This window comes from Cornus florida, unplaced genomic scaffold (assembly GCF_030987335.1).
Source record: "Cornus florida cultivar Cherokee Brave unplaced genomic scaffold, ASM3098733v1 CherokeeBrave_3.0.0_Hap2_Chr06, whole genome shotgun sequence".
NCBI lineage: Eukaryota > Viridiplantae > Streptophyta > Magnoliopsida > Cornales > Cornaceae > Cornus > Cornus florida.
Window position 1 is genome coordinate 66,075,286 of NW_026775576.1, and position 26,992 is coordinate 66,102,277.

The 26,992-nt window shown below is 34.6% G+C and overlaps 1 pseudogene; it reads left to right on the forward strand.

Moving 5' to 3' along the window:
* The first annotated feature begins 7,144 nt into the window (after positions 1–7,144).
* Positions 7,145–21,645, forward strand: LOC132314231 (cytosolic sulfotransferase 12-like; annotated as a pseudogene).
* Positions 21,646–26,992: the final 5,347 nt, after the last annotated feature.

Genomic DNA, 26,992 nt, shown 5'->3' on the forward strand with positions numbered 1-26,992 from the left:
AAAGACGTCCATCATATCTTGAATTTTCTCTCCTTGTTTACCAAAGTGAAAGGGTTCCTTGAGACTTCAGAATAAGGTACTTGGCTCATAAGCCATCTCAAGGTTAGGAGTAGATGAAGAACTAACTCCACCTTCAACTCCTTTTGTGGATTGTGGAATAGCACTTGAGGAAACATCCTTGGGATGTGGAGGAATTATGGGAATCCTAAGCCTTTCTTTTTCCTTTTGTCCTTTTTCAACTTGGTTATCAACCACTCGACCACTCCTTAATGTAGTGATAGCCTGAACTTGTTCATGATGAAGGAATTGGTTTCATCAATCATGTAAGTCTGCCCTTTCGAGTTGGCTATTGGCTGACTAGGCAGTTTTCCATCCTCTCTTCGAGTTAGAGTACTTGTTATTTGCCCAACTTGTACCTTTAGATTTGCTATGGCTTGAGAATGAGAATTAAGAAGTTGGGTATTGGCTTTCAGATCAACAAAAGCATTGAGTACTTGTTCCTCAAACGCAGAATTTCTAGGAGGAGGTAAAAGATTAGGAGCTTGAGTGGGTTGATTTCTAAACTAAGGTGGATGGTAAATACCAGATTGGTTGAAAGAATTATTTTGTGGCATAGGATTGGATGAATTTTGATATTGCCGCTAAGAATGGGGAGCAGTGTTTCCTTGATTTGGATTACACCATGACAGATTGGGATGATCTCTCCAGCCAAGATTGTATGTAGAAGAATATGGATTATAAGCTGGTTTAGAGAATGCAGCATTCACTTGTTCTTGTGGGATCTGGCTTCTATTTGAGCGGCTAACTCACTAGATTTATCTACCTCATAAAGTTTTTCAACCTTATGTATTCCAGGTGAAGACTTAGACCTAGAAGAAAAAGCATGTTGCACTGAGTTTTCACTTAGGGCCTCAAACATTTCCCAAGCATCAGCCGGACTCTTACACAGAAAAGCTCCATTACTGGAAGCATCGACCATATTTCTATATGAGTCTGTAAGACTATCATAGAAGATTTGTACTAAGTGCCATTGAGCAATATCATGGTGTGGACACTTTCTTAGAAGATCATTATATCTCTCCCATACATCATGGAGCTGTTCTCCCAAGATTTGGGAAAATGCCATGATTTCTCTTCTCATTTGCGTGGTTTTACCCACAGTATAGTACTTTTTCAAGAACTCCTGTTGCAACATGTCATATGTAGATATGGAATTTGTTGGAAGGGACTGCAACCAAGTTCTTGCATTTTCCTTGAGAGAGAAATGGAAAAGTCGCATTCTGAATGAATCATTGGTAAGAGTATTCAACTTGGTAGTTGAACGCAATTCTAAAAACACATCTAGATGCTTATAGGGATCCTCTGTTGTATACCCATCGAAAGTAGGAAGCATTTGGATCATAGCAGGCTTGATCTCAAAATGGGTTGCATCAACATCCGGAAAAATAAAGCACGAAGGGGAAGTATATGTACTAGGAATGAAATGGTCCCTCAATTATGGTTGTGGTGGAGGAACAAGTGGAACCTGTTCACCATTCCCATTACCATTATTACCCGGTGCATTCAACCATATTATCAGAAGAACTTCTTATCGAATTTAGATATTTTTTAAGCTTTTTTAATTGCCTTAGAGTTCTCTCTATTTCAGGATCATGCACTAAAGGTGTTGTCCGATTATGGCGAGTTAACATGAACTGGTTCCACTAATCCTAACAATAGCAAATATAAAATATTCCAAGCAATAGAAAACAGTAAGAACTCATAAAAAGGTTAAATCAACCGAAGTTTTTTCTCCCTTAAGCGTCTTTGCCCTTACTACTAACTTGTACCTGAAAAGAAAAAGAAGTAAGATAAGATATCAGAAAGTTTGAAGACTGGTAAACCAAAATAACTAATTAAAACTAAAATAAAAACTAATCTCCCCTGCAACAGCACCAAAATTTGATATGTCTCTCGCAATCGAACGATATCGTGTAGGACAGTTCTAGGTAGAGAGGATGTCGAACCCACAGGGAGATGAGATTTGTATTCAGTTTTTAATTTAGTTTTATTGGTTTATAGATAACTTGGTTGGAAAATTTGCTGGTTGTCACGATTTAGCAAACTAAGATTATAACACAATATGTAAATAACACGAAGTAAACTAATTTAAATGATCAGAGAGAGAAAGTCTTAGGGCTTTGACTTCACCACAACCGTCATATTATGGTTAATTATACTAACTCTGGGAATCTAACAATGATATTTTCCAAAAGAATTGAACTCAATAACATTTGTCCAATGCAGGTTTTAAAGAAATATGTTTTACAAGATTAGCTAACTATAACCTATCTACGGTTAACGTGGACTATCCGCCTACCTACTCTACCTACTTTAACTACTTTATGAATGAACCACCTTTCCTAAGCATAGATTATGAAAACGTTCTTTTGTAAAAAACATTAAAGCACCATTATATGACCTCTATTCTTGTGTTCGGTAGGGCTCCGCCAGATACCGCATAACAAGATAGGTTGGGAACAAAGAACAAACTATTATATTTAAGACAAGAGAATAACAGTTTATAATCTATTAAAGCAGGAAAACCACTTGAGTTATCTCAAGTGCTCATAGTCATATAATCAAGAAAAAGAATCATATATTAAAACAACCCCAGAGTTAAAATAATCAAACCAGAACAATAGGTTGGGTTACATCACTGCCCTAAGAAAGAGTTAAAATTTCAGACCCCTTCTATGAAGGCTTGCGCCTTCTTTTATAGAAGAAAATAATATTTGGTGGCCTTTTAGGTCTTCTGGCCTAACTGGGATAAGATACAGCTGGTAAAAAGAGTAATCCCACAGCTTTTAATCTGACATGTCATGGAAGGCTCAAGCTTCAAGAACGGATGCTCGAGCTTTAGGGTTCATGCTCGAGCATAAGGAATAATACTCGAGCTTCTTTGGATAGATGCTCGAGCTTCAATAAATGGTACTCGATCATCATATTGACACTTAACCAATTTTCTTTCACTATTTTCCGAAGCATCTTTTTCTTCAACACTTAGAATATTTTTAGGGTTGAACTCCTTTAATATTGCTCAATCCAAGTTTCATAGGCTCGAGCACTAGGTACCAGGCTCGAGCATCTGGGGCTCAATGCTCGAGCTTCAGTGGAGGATGCTTGATCCTTTATTGATGGTGCTCGATCCTGCAGGTGAGGCACGAAACCTGGGAGCATAGCCTTTTCATTAAATCAACTCTTTTAATTTCCAACGCCTCATGCTCGAGCTTCAGGGTTAAGGCTCGAGCACCCTTTGTTAAGGCTCGAGCACCCTGAAGTAAGGCTCGAGCATCAAGGTATGAGGCTCTAGCATTTGGGCCTTGTTGACTTTTCTTCTCTTCTTTGTTGTGACACTCGAGCCTCCACACTTGGGCTCGAGCTCTGGAGCTTAAATTACTTCAAACTTCACCATTTCCGCTCTCGGCTTGCTCTGACTGACTAGCAATGACTCTGTAAGCTTCGATATCATCATAATGTCCCGGTTTTAACCATTTATCTGGGAAAGTACCTACAAACACACATTAAACATAAATTAGTCTAATTTTGGATAGAAGTATCACCTTAAGTCCTAACATATACGTACTTAGGGGCTCAAATATGCATATATTCAGCGCTCATCAGTAACCTCCATATTGTGTCTCACAACGCATTATATAAAGCAGCTATTTTCAATTCCAACAAACAAAGTAAATTAAAAAGAAATCTAAAGAAAAGAAAAAGGAAATCTGAAGAAAAGAAAAGCAAATGTTGAAAACAATGAAAGCAATGATACCTGCAAAAACATCAAACAACCACAATAGGACTTTTTCAGCTTCTCATTTGTACGTGGTTTCATAGTTCTCAACAAACAATCGTGGATATAACCACACCAGTTGTAAGCACTGATACCATTAACATCATCTTCACTTTTCAACAAGCCCCAGTGGCATGTATTTCTGCCAGTAGGACTTAGTAAAGTGGAGCAAGCAAAGAGGACAAATGCTCACTTGAATTCATCACTTGTCTTTAACTTTAAAACCTGGTCAAACAAGAACTCATCATGAATTCCATCTGTGTCAAAGTAACCACCTTCATCTATCCATTCCATATCATAGAAGTGGACATTTGTGGGAACATTTGGAACTCCAAATGGTATCCCAAGAATCGAGTGCACATCGGCTGAATGTATTGACATAAAGCCTCCATCCTCAAGTCTTATGCGAGAATTATCTGGGTCATAATTCTGTAGTACGTATATGCATAAGTCCCGAGACATATATGTAAATTTCAACTTCAATAAATTTCCGAATCCAATGTCCTCCACAGCTTTTCTCTTATCATTATCAAGCTATGCAATAGCTTGAACAAACTTTGAAACGGCGCATCTGAGCCATGTACCTGGATGAGCAATTTTTTAGCCTTTCTTTTCTATTTTAAAGCCATACCATTAAAAAACAAACATCATGCATATAATCTTTTTAGAGAACTTAGCCATAAAATTAAATCATTACAACTAAATATAATTACCTTTTCTTTTATGGGAGCTCTTTTTTTTGGAACGAGCTTCTCATACTCTTCCATTAATCTTTTTCTTTCCCTTACCCACGGTTCTTTCTCACTAGTCGACATACCATTCCATGTCATTTTGCAAGCATTGTGCACTGAATTCATCAGAGTCTTTGACATCCTTCCAAGTTTGTTATTAGCTTTCTGATACTTGGCTATAAAGTCAGACCTGTAATCATAATAAATAAATTATTATCAACTTTTTAGATGACTCAATAGTTATTAAATGAATGTATATTGCATCAACAAACTAACTTTCCTACCATGTCCAACAACAGAAGATAATATGCAATACAAATTATCAACTTTTTAGAGGACTCAATAGTTATGTTTTACGCCTACGTCTGTGTTCTTCTGGTCTTAAAGGAATAATTGTAAAGATCTGGTTGATATGGTTATTAAAAAGATTTCTCATTGGAATACTAAGCCGTTCTATCTTACTGGTAAGTTAGAGTTGATTAAAACAGTGGTGAATCCTATCTTTCTTTTGTTTCTTATCAAGTTAAAAGTAGCCAGGAAATTAAATTGTTTCTTAACCCTTGGTTTGAGGGGTTAACAATTACACAAAAATTTGGTCATATACTTGCTAGAATGTTATGTTTACACAGTGATGTTTTAATCTAGAGTATTATACTGAATAGAGGCTAGAGTTTTGCTTTGTTACAACATGATTTGCTTTTTCCTTTCAGGGCTTATCTTGACACTATCAGCATTCAGTGTAAAGCACATAAACTGATATGGAATGGTGTTTTATTTTCTTTTAAGAGAGCATGGGAATGTTGCAGAGTTCCAAATGTTGAAATACAGTGGTATAAACTGGTTTGGGGTAAGGGTAGGCCTCGGTGGTCTCTAATTGCAGTGCTGGTGTTGTAGAATCAACTCCCTACTATGTTGAATTTACGGAGAAAAAAGTTATATTTGGCTTCAAGATACTCATTATGTCTTCAAGGTTTGGATACTATGGATCATGTATTCATTAATTGTGCCTTTTCTCATATTTATTGGAAATGGATTACTGAAGTCTTACATTGGAATATGGAATTGTTTGCAGCTGTTAACACAGTTTGGGAGCTTCTTCTCTGCTTTAATTCTCAGTACCAGAATTCGACAGTTCTGAAAACTTTATTTGCAACATCTTTATGGGCTATTTGGAAGGAAAAAAATGTTACATTACATTTGAATGTTTGCACTCTTTCTAATTCAGTGGCCAGACACATCTTTTTTTATGTTCTCACAGTATATAATGCTAGCTTACAAGATATTATTATATAAATTGTGATTTTTTATTGCTGTTTTTTCTTTGTGCTTTGCTGAAATGAAGATTCTAGGGGACCCTATTTTTTGCTGCTATTTTGTTACCATGAACTGATTACAAGGGTCTGCATTTTCTATTTTTTGAGTTGTTATTTTTGGATTCATTCGTTTGCTATTTTACTTTTCTTTTGGAGCTTTTGGATGTTTGTATCCATTTTTTTTTTTTTTTAAGGTTTTCATGTTCATTTAACTGAGGGAATGCCCTTTGTGCACCTGTAAATATCTTTTTCTTTATATATATATATATATATATATATATATATATATACAACCGCAATTATGAAACAAAACTAATTATGTTTTTTTTTTCAAAAACCCTTTCATCTTGTAGACTGCAAATTTGGTCAGCATTTATAACCTCAAAACCTTCTGCCTAATGGCCATGAAAATTTCAACTTTCCATTTCACAGCTTCACTTTTCATTTCATGTTTCTATAAAAATAACAATCACAACTTCTTTCAACATCTGTGTATTATGAATTGCATAGTACATCAACAAACCATCCTAACATGTGTATGTGTATTGTACTTCTTATTTCAATAAATAAGATACACTTCATTTTTTATTTCATATTTCTATTACAATAACAACTACATATTCTTTCAACATCTGTGTATTATGAATTGCATACCATACTAACATGTGTATTTACAGTTATACAACTAAAATTAACACAATTTTAATTTACACTTTTACAACTAAAATCAAAAACACTAATCTAATCAATCAAATTATATATAATCAATCAATTTTTGTAAAACCTAAATACTAAAATAAAAGCAATTGTGGATATGAATTAATTTCAATAGCTTAAGGAATATTTACCTATACATGATGAAGACTGAGACAGGCGCTTTCACCAATTTCTGCTCACCACCTCCAATATCTTCTTTGTTCATTGTTTTAGACACCGATTTCTTTTCCATTTTCTTCTTTGCTATACTTTTTTTCCTTGCCATTATATTTCCCCAAATGTATAAAACCCTCGCAAAATCACAGTATAAAACCCGCGCAAAATCACACAATTTCTTCATTTACGGAATAAGATGCAACAACAACAGCAACTGAATAACAACAACTGCTATTAAACAAACCAAAGGGAAGACGGAGAAACGAAAATACGATACCAGCTCTGAGGGAAAACGATGTGAACCAGAGGAGGGAGGACGAATGAAGAAGAAGGGAAGAGCAGGTGAAGCAAGAAGAAGATAACAGAAGCTAAGGAAGTAAACTAAAAACTGAATGACCAAAGGGAAGCCGCCAGTGCACGGTTCGAACGGGAAAGCAGAGGACGATTTTAGGAAGATGAACAGTGCTGAAGCTCGGAGAAGAAGTAAAAGTAAAAAGGGTAAGTAAGTATGTAGTTGGGTCCCACGTATAATTTTTGTATATCATATTCGTATATGGTAAGTATGTATTTTGTCTGCAGTATTCGTACATGGAAAAAAAAGTAAGTTTCAAAAGTAAGTGCTGACTTGGCGCTTCGTCATCGCTAATAAGGCAATGACATGGCAAAATGTGCTGACGTGTCTTCATCCTAGCCCTTGAATCTACCAGGGACACCCTCCAGTGAGAGGTGCCATGGAGAAGATTATAGCCTAATAAGAAAAGGCAATCCAACTTGTACTAACCAAGTAAAAACAGAGAGCAAGTTGGGGCCACGTGAACTAAAGAACCATAAAAGATAGACTTCTATACTCAGTACATGATTGCATGAATTAAGGACCTATATACCCGTATTATTCACATGGGTAAACTAAAGTCAAATTTGCATGTGAATTAAGGACCTTTCCATGAATATTTACATCAAATTATAAGAAAACAGACAAATAACTAGATCTACAAAAATAAATAAAAAGTATCAAATATTCCCATTATAGTTCTGTAGCCACAAATTATCAATTACATAGACATCAATGAATTATATTATTAGAATAATCGTGTCATCAACAAAATTGAATGAATTTATACATCAAAATCGATTAAAAATTAAAACCGTGTTCTGAAACTAGCTTCAAATTCTTAGAAAGAAAGATTTTCGTCCAATATTAACATCAATCCCCAATTCAAGCATGAATTCCAACAAAAACAAAGCACTCTTGAAGAAGTTACTTGTGAGTGGACAAAAATGGATATAATGTTTACTTGGTTTAATGAATAAGATATTTACTTGGCACCAAAATCAAAGAGGATTGACCCATTAATGAACCCAACAACTTAGTTTTAGGGTTTATGGTTTTGATTCCTTTCTGAAATGGAAACCAAGCTCTCGAATGAAAAACTTTGTTAATTTAGAGAGATTTTGGAGGATAGGCCAATTAGTTGATTTTTGGGAATGGAGCGAAAGTAAGGAGTTCATGACTAACTAAACATTTAACAATTAGGAATGTAACGAGAGTAAGGAGTGAAATGAACAATAAAAAAAATAAAAAAATAGAAGAAGAAGAAGAATATGGCAGTGAAAAAGTTGTACTATGTCAGTTTTTTAAGAGTAATGATATTTAGGTCCGCGGAACTCTAGAAATGAATTATGTAACCTACAAGTTTGATCTTTACCAAATATAAGAAAGTGGAGGAACCTATTTTCTTATATTTTGATCAAAGTTTATAGGTTAGACAATTCAGCCTAAAAACCATTTTCCTTATTTTAAACTTGTTGGGGGCAATATTTACATGGTGTGTCAAAAATATTTATTGCAGTATTTTTTAATAATTGCAACTAAAATTTGGCCACAACATCCAAATTTTGTTGTAGTGAACCAGATTATGCGTCTCACACTTTTTGCGATCAGTTATATCCTCACAGCTGACATGTATCTTTAGAGCGTAGTTTCTATGTAGTTTTCATATATATATATATATATACGAAAATTAATTTCTTGCTCACCCGTCTACGCCATGCATGGATAACCTTAGATGTGATTGTTATGTTTTTTGGTAATTACAATTTTTTTTTACATTCAATAATCTCTATGTACTGTGCCGATGAATTTCTTGCTCAAGGATTATTACCTGCACTATATACTATATACACATATAGTGATTGAAACTTTAATCACTAACATAGATAAGATGAAACATTCGGACGTTGATTGGAACTTTCACCCATGTTCTTAGAAAAAAGACACATAACTTTTTAAATTGTCCTGATACTATATTAAGATGGGTCTCACTATTTTTGACACATAAGCAGCCACATAGTCGATTTTTATTTGTCTAGCTAAATAGTAAGACTCTAATTGAAAATTGAAATGATGCAGTAAGATTTGATAGAAAACATAAGAATTTTAGTTTTTTAACTTTCCTTTTATTTTTATCTTACATGAGGGACGTTACCTAGTTAAGAAAGGAAAACTTTCATATATGAAAACTGATTTTCATACATCCAATGTGACATAATCTCCGTTGTTTTGCAGGAAAACGCCTTCATTCGCGATTGCGAAGATTTTTGCATCGAATCTGTGTCTATTTGAGATTCTATCATAAATGAATCTATGTGAATTTGGGATTCTATGAACAAAAGATGATAATTGAATGTGTGTTTCGGATCGTGCTAACTGAAGACAAATTTGCTAGTGTTGGGAGTTGTTCGGCAAATCCTGCTGGATCATCTATGGTTGGATTAATGAAATAAGCACCGTGCTTTGTAACCAAAGTAGTTTTTTAAACCCCCATTCGACATCTTCACAAGATCAGACGGTGGAGAAAGTAAAACTTGAGAACTATGATATTTGTATACGTGGCAATCCATGTACGTATAGAGTCGGTTATAACTCGATTTTTCTTAAATCAAACTAAGTAGTAGTACCCGTGTTTGTTTATTACATCAAATGGGTAGGAATCTTTAGGATAACAAATAAATTTGAGAATTCCACCTAAAAATTCCTTTTCTAATTTATTAAGAATCAAAATTTAGCCGCACAGCGAAAACGAGATCGAATACATGACTTTACAGTCAGAGATAAAAGCACTCTAATAATTCACCTTTTATTTTGCTATGAAAGATATGTAAGTATGGTAGATATATAATAACTTTGTCGGTCTCCACTATTCATGTGCCATAATTTCCCACTTCCAAGTGTATATATATGGATTCACTCAACAGCATAGACTGTATGAACTATTCAAATCTAGCTAGCTTTGGAATCTTACATTCTTGATATATTATTGTCATGGAAAATACAAAAGCATTGCTTAATCACTCTTCTCATTCTCTAAATCCCTTACTAGATCTGTTAGGATATGTGTGCCCTATCATAGCAAATTCTTATTTGGATTGTAAAAGTCATGGTTCCTTATCTGAATATTATTATTAAGGCATTATACAATTGGTGAATCGAATGTATTATTTTTTGATTCATTATGGAATTGATTGTGTCCACTTGATTACAAGATATATTTATATATGTATGTAATGGCAATTAATACTGAGTTATAAATTAGTAATCATAAATGGTTCAAAGTCGGTAATTATGGATGGACATTTAATTAATTAAGACTTGAACCGAGTCCACGATAGGTTGAAATATATTGCGAGAGCCGTCGTATGTAATTGCTCTCTATCAAAGTCATAACTTTTGACTCTTAAGTATGAGAGAAGTATAGACGCTTTTATAAATTAATAATTACTTTGATTTGTTCGGCAGAAACTTCGGAATCCTTAGATCGACACTATGGGTAGTTATGTAATTAATAGTTAGAAGGATTTATTCTCAATATTTGCATCAGTGCTACTTGTATTTATTTTGTATTGATTATGGTTGATCACAAATTAAATTCGAAGGCCTTCGTATGTTTTAGACAAAATGTTTTCTATAAATTTATTTAGTAAATTATTATTTTTGTCAAACAAATATTTCATTGTAATCAAGCCAAAAATAATCAAAGGTAACAAAATAATTATATTAATTATGTTGTCGGATTGATGGCTTTATTATCTGATAAATAATTATGCATAGAGAGATCAAAGTGCAACGTTGACTTAGAGGTTATTTACTATTTAATTGGAGTGCAATTAATTTCTTTTAGTGGAGTAGAAATTAATTTATGAATTAATTGAATTGGGTCTATGGTTAAATGGACCAGACCAATTATTAATTTATAGTAGCCAAAAAAATAGTAAGCCCAAAGGATTCTCACCCATAGCTCAAGTTGATATTGGAGTCCTATAAGAATTGAGATATTTGAATTAGAGATGGAGAAGGATTTATTGTTTCTTTTTCTTATCTTTATTTTGCCTATATATATATGGGTCCATGTATATTTTAGGTGTACTTTTAGAAGAAGAAAAAGAAATATATTTTCTCTCTCTAGTTTTTAAGGTTTGTTATATCTTCTAAAGGAGGCTACCACAAGCCTTGACTCGAAGGTCATTCATCGAGGCATATTGGTGATTCCTAAAGGGAAGATTACCATCAAGACGAAGGAGAAAGGATCTTGTTAAGGGACCTACAATAAGTAAGAACATTCACTTTAAAGGAAAGATTAAAAGGTTTACTCAGACCTTTGATGTAGGTATTCAATCTGTTAATTAAATGATACATCATGTTTTATTCTTGCATAAAACTTGTCTCTATATGATAAATCAAGATCTATGTATGAAAATCTCTCAAAAAGTTTTAAAACTTGCACATTTCCAAACAGTGGTATCAGAGCATGGTTTGATTCATTACTAGAGATCATGTTTTTATGTAAATCATCATTCATGGATCCAAATTCTTTATGCATATATATAATTATTGATGTATGTTGATACATAATGATGTATGTATAATTATGAATGGATGATGATGTATGTTTGGGCCATAGATGAAGTTTATAGGCTAATTAAATGTAATTTTATCTTTGGATGAATGTAATTAAGGTTTTGATTTAGCCGTTTGAAAGTTCAATGATGTAATTTAATTTTTTCATTGTATTTTAAATTATAAATATTTATTAAAGCTATGTAATCTTCATCAAAGGTTGCTATGAAGCTTCAAGAAGGTCCAAAAGGGTTAAATTAGGCTTCAGCAATTTTCTAGAATTTTTCGAAATTTTTTGAAATTTTTCTAGAATTTTTTGGGCTAAATTTAATTTTCTGAAATTTTTTCGTAATTTTCTAGAATTTTTTGGCAGTTTTCCGGTGGCCGGAGGCTCGCCGGCGGCGAGAGAAAGTGCCGAAAGAGAACACGGGATCCGGTGCGGCGCGGTATATAACCATACCATGCAATCGGATCTATAACCGTTGGATCAAATCAAGGAGAGAGGATATTATCCCATGCGGCACGGCACTGGTGCAATCAGTACCTTTTGATCTAGCTGGCGCATAATGAACACGCGCCAGCATGTGCTAACTGGTCAACGCACGTAGCAGCGCATGAAGGCGCGTGCCACGCGCCTATTGCTATCCCCAGCGCGTGGGGATAGGCTGCAGCATTTCCCAGGTGCGTGCCAGTGCGTGTGGGGTCCTCCAGGCGCGTTCCAAGTGTCGTTTTGCTTCTCCAAGCGCGTACCAACTCCCTGCAGATGTTTACAGGCTGTTGAAGGATGCCCGTACAGCAAGAATAGTATTTAAATGTTAAAAACTGATTCCATTGGCCATTTAATTTGCTTCTGTCTGTTGTTTGATTATTCATGTGTTGCATGGAATAATTAAATGCTGATTATTATTGTTCATGCATTAGATTTATGATTTTTTTATCTAAATGGCTTGATTTATATTAATTAAATTATGAAAATAAATTGGATTTGATTGCTAATTAATTTAAGGGCATTTATTGGGAAACAAAAAATTATTTTTGTAAATTATTTTTAAAGTGTGCCTCAAATTAAATATTAGTGAATCATCTAAAACTGCAGATATTTTCTAAATTTAATTAGATTAAAATCAAGGCATTTTGCATGTATTAAATCATAAATTGAAAACCCTAATTTTCAATAACTAAAAATTGAGTGGGAGCGGGGATTTTTATACATTACCCCATGGCCTTCGTTATTATAACCATTGTGATTAGATCTTTAAAAATAAGGCCCTACACATAATTTAAAGAGTCTACATTACAAGAACGGTTGTCTCACGAAAATATATTTATTAAATGTCCATTATAGTTAGATATTTAAAAATAGGCCATACACATGATTTAAAGAGTCTAAGCTAATAATGGCAATATATTTAATTTTTTAATTTTTCGTTAGAGCATTAATAACGTTATACACTCAATCTAAAATCAATAGTATTAGCTTCCCAACGGAGTGGTCTATACTAGGTGATTTTTAAAAGGCTAAACTAAATAGAAAATTATTTCATATATAGATAAGGCATTGTCTAAAGAGATATAAAAATAATGAGTTTTTCTAGTCAATAAGCAGTAATAAATTCCGCCAATCGGATAAGTTATTGGCAAATTGATTATCCGATTTTTCATACAATGTGGTTAAGGGACTCACAATTAATTAATTATTTTATTTTATATGATTGTTTATATTCACCTTATTTATTATGTGAATGCTTTTATTTTCAGATTTATCATGACTAGTCCATTCAGTCCACTTGCAAACATACTAAAAGAAAATCGATTAACTGGACCTAATTATATCAATTACAAAAGACAACTAGATATTGTAGTCACATATGAGGGGTTCAATTATGTGCTTACTACTCCCCGACCTTCTCCACCTTTACTTGAAGAGCATGAAGTTTTTAAGAAATGGAATAAAGCAGGTGAGATGACTAGGTGCAACATTCTTGCTTCACTCTCGAATGTACTCCAAAGTCAACATCTTCATTATCTCACTTCTACAGACATCATGCTTAATCTCAAGGAAATGTTTGGGAAAGTTGGTAAGAGTGCACGCCAAACTGCTATGACAAACTCGATGACCACCAACATGGTCCAAGCTACTCCAGTTCGGGATCATTCTTTAAAAATGATTGGTTTTCTAAATGAACTTGAGATCCTTGGATGCAACTTGGATGGTGAACTTCAGGTCGACATGATTATCGCTTCATTGCCAGACTCATTCAACTCTTTTAGGGTTAATTATTCTATGAATATGCTTGAGTACTCACTCGCTGAACTTTTGAATGAGTTGGTAACCTTTGAAGGGATAATCAAAAGTAAGGGTGCATCTATCAACTACACTCAGTCTGCTGGACCATCCACTTCTAGGCCCAAGAGGAGGGGCAAAAAGAAGAAGAAGGATGGTGCCCAAACTGTGTTTGTGCCAAATAAAGTGATCCAAAAGGATAAGGGAAAAAAGAAAGTGCAGGTTGAAGGCGAAGGAAATTGCTTTCATTGCGGTCAATCGGGTCACTAGAAACCTAACTGCCCAACACTTCGCACGCAAGGCAAAGGAAAAAGGTATATTCATTGTTGAGGCATGTAATGTGGTTGAATCTATAGATTCCTAATGCATAGATTCTGGAGTCACTAATCATATTTGTGATTCATTACAAGGATTCCAGGAGTCCAGAAGCCTCAATGAAGGAGAGATATACTTGCATATGGGATCTAATGCCAAGGTGGAAGCTAAAGCAGTGGGAGTGGTTCATATGCAGTTTGATAGTGGGAGGAGTCTTATTTTAGAAGATTGTCTTTATGCGCCAAATGTTAGGTGCAATTTAATTTCAGTTTCTTCGTTGGTTTACAAAAACTATATTTTTACTTTTGGGAAAAATATTTTAATTAAATTAAATGGTTGTGTTATAACTTCTGGTGAATTAAAAGATAATCTATACATTTTAACTCCTATCTCATATCAAATGCAAAATTATGAATTAAATGCAACTTCATCTAGATTGAATGTTAAAAGAAAAGCAGTTTCTCCAAACTCATTGTATCATTGGCATCTACGATTGGGTCACATTAATCAAAATAGGATTCAAATGTTGGTTAAAGAAGATTTATTACCTTGTGAGGCATAGGAGCCTATGCCAACGTGTGAATCCTGTATTGAAGGAAAGATGACTCGAAGGGCTTTCTCAGCCAAAGGATATAGAGCCAAAGAACAATTAGAGTTGGTGCACACAGACGTGTGTGGTCCTATAAACACCCAAGCGAGAGGAGGGTTTGAGTACTTCATCACTTTCATGGATGATTATTCACGTTTTAGATATATTTACCTAATGCGACACAAGTCAGAAGCTTATGGAAAATTCCGTGAGTTTCAGGCGGAAGTGGAACGTAGATTATGTAAACTTATCAAAACACTTCGATCTGATCGAGGAGGTGAATACCTCTTGGGGGAGTTTCAAGGATCATATGGTCAATGAGGGTATTGTGCGCCAGTTATCCGCACCTGACTGCCCCCAATAGAATGGAGTGGCAAAAAGGAGAAACAGAATTTTGCTTAACATGGTTAGATATACGATGAGTTTTGCTACATTACCTTTATCATTTTGGGGATTAGCCTTAGAATCAGCGATATATATCTTAAACTGTGTTCCATCCAAGTCTGTTTCAGGAACACTATATGAGCTGTGGTTTGGACAGAAATCTAGTTTAAATCACATGCATATATGGGGGTATCCAGCACACGTGCGTAAGAAATAGGCAGACAAGTTAGAAACAAGGTCAGATGCATGTTTATTTGTTGGCTATCCTAAAGGCACTAGAGGTGGATTATTTTATGATCCTAAGGACAATAAGGTTATTGTCAGCACTCATGATGTTTACCTAGAGGAGGATTATATTATGAACCACAGACCTAGTAGCCAAATTGGTGATGGCCGTCGTCCTACCATACGTTTGAGAATGTGCAATTTAGGCAAGGGTCAAGTTTTACATTTGTAAAAGCCACTACTACCTTTCACTATAAATATAGCTAGGGCGAGTAGGGATCGTCCCAAGGGATTGGAGTCGGAGTTGATTGTGAAATCGCTATTAGGGTTAGTAGGTCAAGTAATCAAACAATTGGTTGGTAAGTTGATTAAAGAGCAACAAAATTAAACTAAGTAATTGAATGCAATGGAGATTAAATAAGCGAGAAGGGGAAGAGTCTTGGGGTTTAGAGATTACCACCAAGCAATACATTTCTATATTATTGACAAGTGATTAATGAGGGCAATTAGGGTGTTGCAATATTGGTATATGTGTATTTGGTTGATTCAACAAGCAAAGATGACTAATTAAGTATACATTTTCTAACCAACATGTGAAAAGCACAATATATCTAGCAATTAAGTATATATTGTCTAAATAGCATATGAAAAGCACAACATATCTAGCAAATCATTGATCCTTTTCATTAGGCTCACAATTCAAATACAACACAAGTTTAGAGACAAATGCTACTTGCATTCAAAAGTATGGAGTATCAAACAACTAGCATGGATTGTCTTCCCATCTAATATTATACTATCACTAAACTACAATTAAGCCATTGAAATTAAACTAATTTAGCTAAGAAGGAGACACAATCCATCAAGATATGAGCATGAACCATCAAAAGAATCACAAGAACATTCCTTTAAGCACTATGTTTTGACAACCTCTAAATTTATGGCATCAATACACATAGACATGTATCAACAACACAAAATCTAGAAATAAGCACATGAACATCTATTCTAACATGCATAGACATATGGATAGAATGAAATGATCAATTGGAAGCATTAAACCACATAAATCATTGATTAAACAAAACCTATATATATTAAAGTGTCAAAACATTAATTACAACACTAATCCCTCAATAATACACAAGATTAAGATATAAAAAGCATGCTTAGGGCTAACTCTAGCCCCAAGAGGATGTCTAGCCACTCATGGTGATGATGCTCCAACCCTCAAGGGCTAACTCCATGGAAAAGGTTTGCTCCTTGTTGATGAAGATCTCCAATGGTGTCTCTAGCCTCCTCCTCCTCTAAAACTTCCTCTCCAAGAGATGATATCAAAAATAATGTTGGCTCCCCTTTGAAAAAGCAATCCTTATCCTTATATAGGTAGGTCAAAATGACACCCAAAATGAGCTGGGGTCGTGCACACAATATTCCCTAATGATTGGATAAAGGACAACTTTCAATGGGATGGAATTTTAACTTTTTCGCACTAGAGGAAGTTTGATCGATCGAAAGTAAGTGAGATCGATCGAAAGTAAGTGAAATCGATCGAACTTAGGCTGGATTTATCCAACTGGCTGAGCTTTTTGGAAAAAGACAAATCCGAGATATTTATGGGAGATATTTATAGGAAAAGGACAAAAGTGGTTGGTGGGTGGTACAGCTGTGGATAGGATCAATCATTTAGATAAGGACAAAAGTGTTCGATCGATCGAAGAATGATGTTGGATCGATCGAACTTTTCGACTTAAGTGCTTTGGGTCAAGGCTTGGATCTATCTTGAAGTGCTGAGATCGATCAATGTTCGATCAATTGAACCTTGGACTTGGATCGATCGAACTTGCTGCTTTGCTTTATTTTGCTTCTTTCTTCCTCCACTTCGCTCCTTTCTTTGTTCAATCCCAGAATTGCTTCAATTAAGCTCTTATTTGGCTGAGTTAGCTAATTTTCGGGATAAGTGCCTGAAAATGAAAATAATACGAAATCAATCTAAAACGGTAAAGTAAGATAGATAAAGATACTAGAATACCTAAGCTTAAGGGGTTTAAATACGCACTTTTTAGTGCTCATCACAAATAATGTTAGAGGAGATGGTTGGCATATCAGATATACCCCCTATGGACACACCTAATATAAATACTGAGAATGATGAGACACAAGAAGTCCCTATTGATATACCATCATCTAGCACATCGATTCCTACACCGGTCCTTCGTCATAATGGGAGAACTATCATCTGACCCGACAAACTAATGCTTTTGGGTGAGGTCTATGAGGCCATCCCCGATAAGCATGAGTCGGACCCAGTAAGCTATGCGGAAGCATTGACTGATATAGATGCGAATCGTTGGAAAGATACCATGAAATCAAAGTTGGAATCTATGTATTCTAACAAAGTCTGGGAAATTGTAGAACTTCCTAGTGGGGTTCAGCCCATTGGTTGTAAGTGGATCTACAAATGAAAGAGAGGAATGGATGAGAATGTTGAGACATTCAAAGCTAGACTGGTTGCCAAAGGCTTCACTCAACATGAAGGTATTAATTATGAGGATACATTCTCACCAGTTGCAATGCTTAAATCTATTCGCATTTTTTTGGCTATTAGTGCTTATTATGATTATGAGATATGGCAGATGGATGTTAAGACGGAATTTTTAAATGGCCATCTTAAACAAGACATCTACATGAGGTAACCAGACAGTTTCGTGGTTAAAGGAAGTGAGGACTGTGTGTGTAAGTTGAATAGGTCTATTTATGGACTTAAGCAAGCTTCACGCACATGGAACGTTTGTTTTGATCAGGCAATCAAATTATTTGGCTTTGAACAAAACGTGTTTGAACCTTGCATTTACAAGAAAAAATAGGGTAATGTCATCATGATTCTCGTTTTATATGTTGATGACATCTTACTCATTGGTAATGATGTAGAGGCTTTGTCATCAGTTAAAAGGTGGTTGTTCAATAAATTTAAGATAAAAAATCTTGGTGAAGCAAGCTATATACTTGGGATCAAGCTTTTGTGAGATTGGGTTAAAAAGAAAATAAGCTTATCTCAAGAGTCTTACATTAACAAAGTACTGACCAGGTTTGGAATGAAAAACTCTAAGAAAGGGTTTTTACCATTTAGACATGGATTAGCTCTTTCTAATGACCAGTTTCTAAGACTGATAAGGAAATTGAGCAAATGAGGTGGATACCATATGCTTCGGCAGTTGGTAATCTCATGTATGCCATGGTCTGTACCAGACCAAACATCTGCTACTCTGTAGGGATTATCAGTAGATATCAGTCCAATCCTGGACTTAATTATTGGTCGCTGTGAAGAATATCTTAAATAACCTTAGAAGAACTAAGAGTCTCATGCTCGTTTATGGAGGTGATAATCTGGTTCCAGTCGGATATACGGATTATAATTTTCAATTGGATCTAGATGCCAGGAGATCTACATCTGGATATGTGTTCAAATTCGATGAAAGGGTAATTAGTGGGAAGAATGTAAAATAGGGTTGTACTGCTGACTCAACCATGGAAGCAAAATACATTGCAGCCTCTGAGGTAGCAAAAGAAGCTGTTTGGTTGAGAAACTTTCTAATTGAATTGGAGGTAGAGCATATTGCGATAATAGTGCAGCTATAACCTAAACCAAGGACCCAAAATTTCATAAAGAAACAAGACACATTCAGAGGAAACATCATGTGGTTCGTGATATAGTAAAGCGAGGAGATATACTTGTGGCCAAGATTGCATCGAAACATTACCTTGCTGATCCATTCACAAAGGCTTTACCGATCAAGATTTTTGATCGTCATATGGAAAACATGGGAGTTAAATGTGATTCGAATTGGCTATAAGGGCAAGTGAGAGTTGTTAGGATATGTATGCCCTAACATAGCAAATTCTTATTTGGATTGTAAAAGTCATGGTTCCTTATCTGAATATTATTATTAAGGCATTACACAATTGTTGAATAGAATGTATTATTTTTTCGATTCATTATGGAATTGATTGTGTCTACTTGATTACAAGATATATTTATATATGTATGTAATGGCAATTAATACTACGCTATAAATTAGTAATCATAAATGATTCAAAGTCAGTAATTATGGATGGACATTTAATTAATTAAGACTTGAACCGAGTCCACGATAGGTTGCAATATATTGCGAGAGCCGTCGTATGCAATTGCTCTCTATCACAGTCATGGCTTTTGACTCTCAAGCATGAGAGAAGTATAGACTCTTTTATTAATTAATAATTACTTTGATTTGTTCGTCGGATACTTTGGAATCCTTAGATCGACACTTTGTGTAGTTATGTAATTAATAGTTAGAGGGTTAAATTCTCAATATTTGCATCAATACTACTTGTATTTATTTTGTATTAATTATGGTTGATCACAAATTAAATTCGAAGGCCTTCGTATGTTTTAGACAAAATGTTTTCTATATATTTATTTAGTAAATTATTATTTTTGTCAAACAAATATTTTATTGTGATCAAGCCGAAAATAAGCAAAGGTAACAAAATAATTATATTAATTATGTTGTTGGATTGATGACTTTATTATTCGATAAATAATTATACATAGAGGGATCAAAGTGCAACATTGACTTAGAGGTTATTTACTATTTAATTGGAGTGCAATTAATTTCTTTTAGTGGAGTAGAAATTAATTTATAAATTAATTGAATTGGGTCCATGGTTTAATGGACCAGACTAATTATTAATTTATAGTAGCCAAGAAAATAGTAAACCCAAATGATTCTCACCCATAGCCCAAGTTGATATTGGAGTCCTATTAGAATTGAGATATTTAAATTAGAGATGGAGAAGGATTTATTGTTTCCTTTTCTTATCTTTATTTTGCCTATATAAACATGGGTCCATGTATATTTTAGGTGTGACTTTTAGAAGAAGAAAAAGAAATATATTTTCTCTCTCTAGTTTTTAAGGTTTGTTATCTCTTCTAAAGGAGGCTACCACAAGCCTTGACTCGAAGGTCATTCATCGAGGCATATTGGTGATTCCTAAAGGGAAGATTACCATCAAGACGAAGGAGAAAAGGATCTTGCTAAGGGATCTACAATAAGTGAAAACATTCACTTTAAAGGAAAGATTAAAAGGTTTACTAAGACCTTTAATGTAAGTATTCAATCTATTAATTGAATGATTCATTATGTTTTATTTTTGCATAAAACTTGTCTCTATGTGATGAATCAAAATCTATGTATGAAAATCCCTCAAAAAGTTTTAAAACTTGCAGTTTCCCAACAAGATCAACTTCCTAAGCAATGCTTTTGGGATGATCTCGATCTCTATCAATAGGAAGGTTTTTGGTATTCACCACCTCACTTAGAAGCTGCAAAAACCATGCAATCACACTTTGAAGCACGAAATGACGACATCATATTGGCATCCTTTATCAAAACAAGCACAAATTAGCTCAAAACTCTTTATTTCTCAATCATGCAATGGCGTCAAACTGGCGCTAATGATGTAGAAGAAGAGGACCCTCTTACCAAAACCATACCTTTCTCATGTATAAGTACATTAAAGGTACATGTTTACACACAAAATAATCCATCACCTAATCTCTCAGGTATGTCATCTCCTAGACTATTTCATACTCACTTGCCTTATAGTGCCTTACCAGATTCAATTAAGAATTCTAGATGTAAAATTGTTTACATCACCCGAAACCCTAAGGACACTTTCGAGTCCATGTGGCATTTTTTTTAACTCCTTAAGGGAACCCAAACAAGGGCCATTTCCATTGGAGAAGGCATTTGAGGGCTTCTATAATAAGGTCCACCTTTTTCGTCTTTTCTTTGATCATGTCTTAGGGTACTGGATGGAGAACTCAAAGCTTCCTTATAAGATACTATTCTTGAAGTATGAAGATCTTAAAAGTGACCCAAAAGGAGAGTTAAAAAGGCTAGCCTCATTTCTTGGAAGGCTATTTTTTGATGAGGAGGAGATTAATAAGTTGTTGTGGAGGTGCAGCTTAGAGAGGCTCAAGAACTTGGAGGTGAACAAGAATGGTGTGGAACCTTCGTCAGTGATTTCGGCTAGTGCATTTTTCAGGCTTGGTGTTGTCGGGGACTAGAAGAACAGCTTCACTACTGAGATGAAAGTTCGCCTTGATCAAATTAGTTTGATGAAATTACAAGGGTCTGGTCTTGAATTCGAGACATAAAAATTTGGACCTCGAGGCAAATAAACTACTTAGTTATTGCTATTCAGCTGGAGTAGAAAATGTTTGAATAAAAAGTTGTTGCTCTATGAATAATCCATTAGATTGGTATCCTTGTTTGGAGCAAACAATGTTTGAATAAAAAGTTGTTAGCCTATGGATAATCCATTAGATTGGTATTCTTGTTATGTAATTTGATGTATTTCTATGGAAGTTATGCATGTGTGTACATTTATTTCAATACGATCTCGTAAACTTTTATTCCAATATTGCTTTTCTTTTTAGCTAATTTAGTTCTTTCACCTAAAGCTAAATAGCTAATCCAACTTTAAATTAATCCAATGACACTAGTGAGCCATTTTCATTTGTAAGAAGTTCTGTACTTCCTTACAATAAGTTTCTATTGGGTTATGTCAGGAAAATGGCATGGAACTTACTTGCTTGAATACGAATTTGCTGGAGCATTAATTAAATCAATTTTATTCTATATAAGGAAAAAGCATAACAATAGTATGTCTTTTAAGTTCAATTATATGAAATATGATTAGAGTTTATATAAATGAAAATTAATTAAATAATATATACATATATATATATATATATATGATTACAAAGGGTAAAATGCAAGAAAACCCCCTGGACTATTGGTGTTTTGCAACTAACCCCCCTAGACTACCAAAAAAACCCCTGGACTTTGATTTTGTTGCATATTACCCCATCAGGTCACCGGAAAAGAAAAATGACATATTTGCCCTTACTATGAAATGACACCTTTTGAAGCATTGTCATATTAGCTTGTTGGCATGGCAACAAAAATCTCAACAGCAAATGGGAGCTCGACAGCACACCAAAGAGATAAGGTATGTTATCTCTTATACTATATCACACCAACAACCCAACTTATTCGCGCCACAGACCCACATACATTCATTTGTGGTGTTCATGTATACTCTGTGCTCAACAAACAAAATCAACAAAAGTGACCTATCACATATGTGAAACCCTATATCACGCTTGCGTTGAAAAGCTCGACTTGTGATCAGTAACTCTCTTTCTCTAATTAGCTAATTTTTTGAATTTTTGTGGGCATCAATTTTTTGTATATCTCGTACAGTTTGGATAAGTAACTCTATAAATGATGTTTCTTGCTTTTTACAAAGTCTAAGTCAACATAATGAAGTATGGGACTAAGAATATATATTTGATGGTGTAATGACCCGGTCATTTTTCTTCCTTTCTTTTTTCTCAGATTTCTACGAATATTTTTTTTTTCGTTGTCTTTTCTTTTCTGTGTTCGGTTTTTCGTTACTTGATGTCGTCACGAGTGCTTTGGAATGATTTCCGAGACTCTTTTTCTTGGATTGACAACTTCCTTTGAGGATTGTGTCATTTCCACATTTTTTTTTTATTTTTTTCCGGACACTATTCACTTTTCGTCTTTTTTTCGTTTATCATTTTTCCTTGCACAACCTCACTTTTTGTGTTCGGACTTGATTCCACTTTTACATACATCCATGATATTGAAATTCCATGCCATGTGTATTTTTACTTTCTTAGAAAAGCATGCTTAGTGTTTACTTTTCTTATAAATGGTATGGATGCAGACTTTATTGTAATTATCCTTAACTTGTGGGGTTTTAGTGTAATTAAATAAAGTAATTATTTTTCATCTTGGGGACCATTTTACAATCTAATTTGGAAGATATTTTTAAAAAGGACTTTTTTGTAATTTTTGGAAAATATGACAAGTGTCACATTCTCATGGTGCCACTTGTTGGCATTGGGGTGGAGTGACTTGGAAACATGATCTCTTGACATTTGGAGGGTGGAGATTCACCCACTTGTTGGCCTAGGATTGGTGCACTTGTTGGCTTAGAAGGTTAACAAATGTAGGCTTGAGATTAAGCCTAGGAAGGAACCTTGGATTTATGACAAGTGTCGGTTCTTAATTAGGTCCTACAATTATTTTTGTGCCACTTTGGGATTATGGTTTTAAAAAAGGGTTTCTTGTGCAATTGACCAAGCTTGTGTGTGTTGACCATGGTGTAAGATCACATAGTGAGTGGAGGATTTCCATTTCCTCCACTCGCACTTCATTTCATTATTTCATTATATTCCTCACCATAAACCCTAGCCTCCATGGATGAAGCTTAAAGCCTTAAGCTTTGACCTTGATTTTTGAGAGCCTTCCATTGATTTCCAAGCTTAACCTTGGGAATACTTTTTGTTCCCCTCATCCTCCTCTTCATAACTCTTGAAGGGTTTACCATTTTGTGTTGATTTACCTTGGATTCAAGAGGAACAATCCTCTTGTGAGGTAGGGGGTGTTATAATTTATTACCTAAGGGTATTCCTTGCTTTTGTAGTGATATATAAGTTGTATGTATGTCTTTTGCTAAATTGAGAAATTAATGATGTATCATAACTTGCATATAACTTACTTTATTCTTGGTATATGGCATGACCATAGCTTGATCTTTGATATGTATTAAATTAGGACAATTTAAATGAGTTTTCAAATCTAGAGATTTAATGAATTTAATTCGATTTAAATTCTAGTAAATTGAGTTTTGATTGTATTCCATTTTTTACTTGATATATGGTATGACCATGACTTAGTGCTTGACATATATTAATTTGAGGTTATTTGGAATTGATTTAAAATTTAGAGACTTTCCATGATTGGGTTGAAAATCTCTTGAAATGTAGTGAAATTAATTACCTCGTGACCATATTACTAATTAGATGTAGAATTAGTATTTGTGGCCTCTTGAATTGGTAATTGGACTTAACATGATATAGAATATCATTGACTTGTATAACTTGTTTAACTATATGTCTTGTATAGGTATATAGCTTGTTAGAACATTACAATTGTTACCTTGGAAGCTAGTTACTAAATTGAAGCTTATTTAGTACTTGTGGCTTAGGATGGTAATGTGACTCAATTGTTGTAAAATATTCTTGTTTTGTGTATAAATTGCATATTGAGGACATGATTTGTCATATGCTATTTAGACTTGAATTCTAGGACATGAATTGTGTGGATTCAACCTTACTTGTGCATGGAATATGGTAAATTGCATTTGATTTTGTATAAGTTTTGAACTTATTGATTTTGGAAAGCTTGTGAGGACATAAATTAAGTGATGGCTAGGGTTTGGCTCTAGTACAGAGACAAGAGTCTTCTAAATCATAAGTGTGCACTAGGTGGTACCTTGTGGGTCGTAATTACCCGAAAATACTTGCTTGGTCTAGCAACCGCATGTCCTAGTCTTTCCACTATCTATTTTTCACATTTAATTTCAAGTTGTTAATCATGGATTACTTGTAGCTTGAGAATTAATGCTTACTTGGATATTTGAATCCTAATTAGTATACTTGAACTTGTATACTTGCTCCATGAGTTTAGATTGCATTTAGTATACTTGTGCCATGTATACTTGTCTTATGCATATCTTGTTTGGCTTAGTATACTTGTGTTTGTGTACTTGATTTACGAGTTTCCATATTAAATGTATACCTGAGTAGATATGCTTGGACGTTGGATAATTTGTTTTAGTATGGTTTAGTATACTTGAAATGTATGCTTGAATGTCGTATAACATGTTTTGACATTGTTTAGTATACTTGAGCATGTATACATGTATGCCGTAGTTCATTTCAATTGCAAGAGTAGCTTAGGATGATCCCTGAGTCTCACCTTGACATAGACGTTAGGTGGCATGATCCTTTTGAACTGTTTCATGTTAGTCTAAAAATCTGTAAGAAATCGAGTCTATGCATGCTCATTCTCTACAAGTAAACTTGTTTACTCACCCCGAAGTTACTGGGGGGCTGTTTTAGGTACGAAGACTTGGTTCGTGATATTCATCATTGCTTGGATGATTGTAGACTTGAAGGTTTTTAATTCTTGTAAAGGTTGGCTTGGAATGCCACTTATAACCTTGTATGTCAAAATTCGTATATTTGATTCCATATATGTAATGTGTATATGAGTACACTCTTTACAATGTGTTTGACATGTATGAGGTTAGGCCGGAGGCCAATGACATGTAATTTGTATCCTATGTGATTTTTGACTTCATGGAATATTATGAAAATATTGAAAAATATTGAGTTACTACATCACCATATTTGCATTGGGTGTGGAAATTCTATTTTGATTCTTCTGTAGGGTCTCATTAATTATATGTGAAGTGTGGCCAGGGGCCAAATGGTATTTTGAAACCATTTCATGGTTTTGAATTCCGAGTTTTCATTCCAAGTTCCATTTTTGTCATTTTGGCCGTTGAGGGGTCGGATTTTGCATCGATAATATTTTTAAGCCGTGGACCTTTGTAACACATCCTATTAGGTAAATTACGTTTGCGTGCATGATCGTTTCCAAGAAAAACTTCTTTTTTGGTGAAATGAGCTTCATATGGATTCATTTCGTATCTTTATTGCATAATCTGATCTAGAGGCATTCTAGACTTTTCACTGTAGTTTTTTTTTTCTTTCAATATGGTTGAATAGAAAACATGATTTAAGTGGGGGTTTCTTCTTCGTGTTTTTCCAGAAAATGTCGTCTTGGTACCAGAAATCGTTCACGAAGTTCAGCTTTCATTTTGCATTTAGCAGCTTTTTGGACCCTCATGACCTGATTTCATGGAAGGGCATTTTGGGCATCTTATAGTGAGTTTTTTTTATTTCTTTTGCATGGTCACATAGAAAACTAGATTTTGAGTGGAGTTTCTTCTTTATGTTGTTTCAAAAAATGTCATCTTGGCCCTCAAAATCCCAATTTTTGTCGAAAAACCCCTGCTACCAGGTTTCCTTGTTGACCCTTCTGTTTTTTACTTCATAACCGGTTAGAAGGGGTCTCCTAACCGGTTAGATGTGCTTGGACAGTGTTGTGACCATTTATTTGGCCTCCTAACTGGTTAAGAAGGTGTGGTAACCGGTTAGATGTTCTAAGGTTTGCTCATTTTGACATTTTTGCCCCTCTTTCTTCCGTTAGCCATATCTTCTTCATCTGGACTCCAAATTAAGTGAAATTTTTTTTGAACTTGATTAATTTTTCATTGTCTTTCCAATGGTATGCTCAATGGCACCCACTTTTATGTTGGAATGACCATTTTTCCCCTAGGTTCATTTTTGTCCTTTTTTGAAGCGTCACTCCTGCAATTATTTTCCTTTGAGTTCCGTGACCTCATTGAGGGTTACATTAGTGTCCTAGAGACACATTGTATCTCTAGAGACCATTGTTTGACCTTTTGATTTCGTATTCTGGATCCAGTTCGGGTCATCAGAGGACACATTGGGATGAAAAATTCAAGGTCGTTACAGGTGATATCAGAGCTCCTAG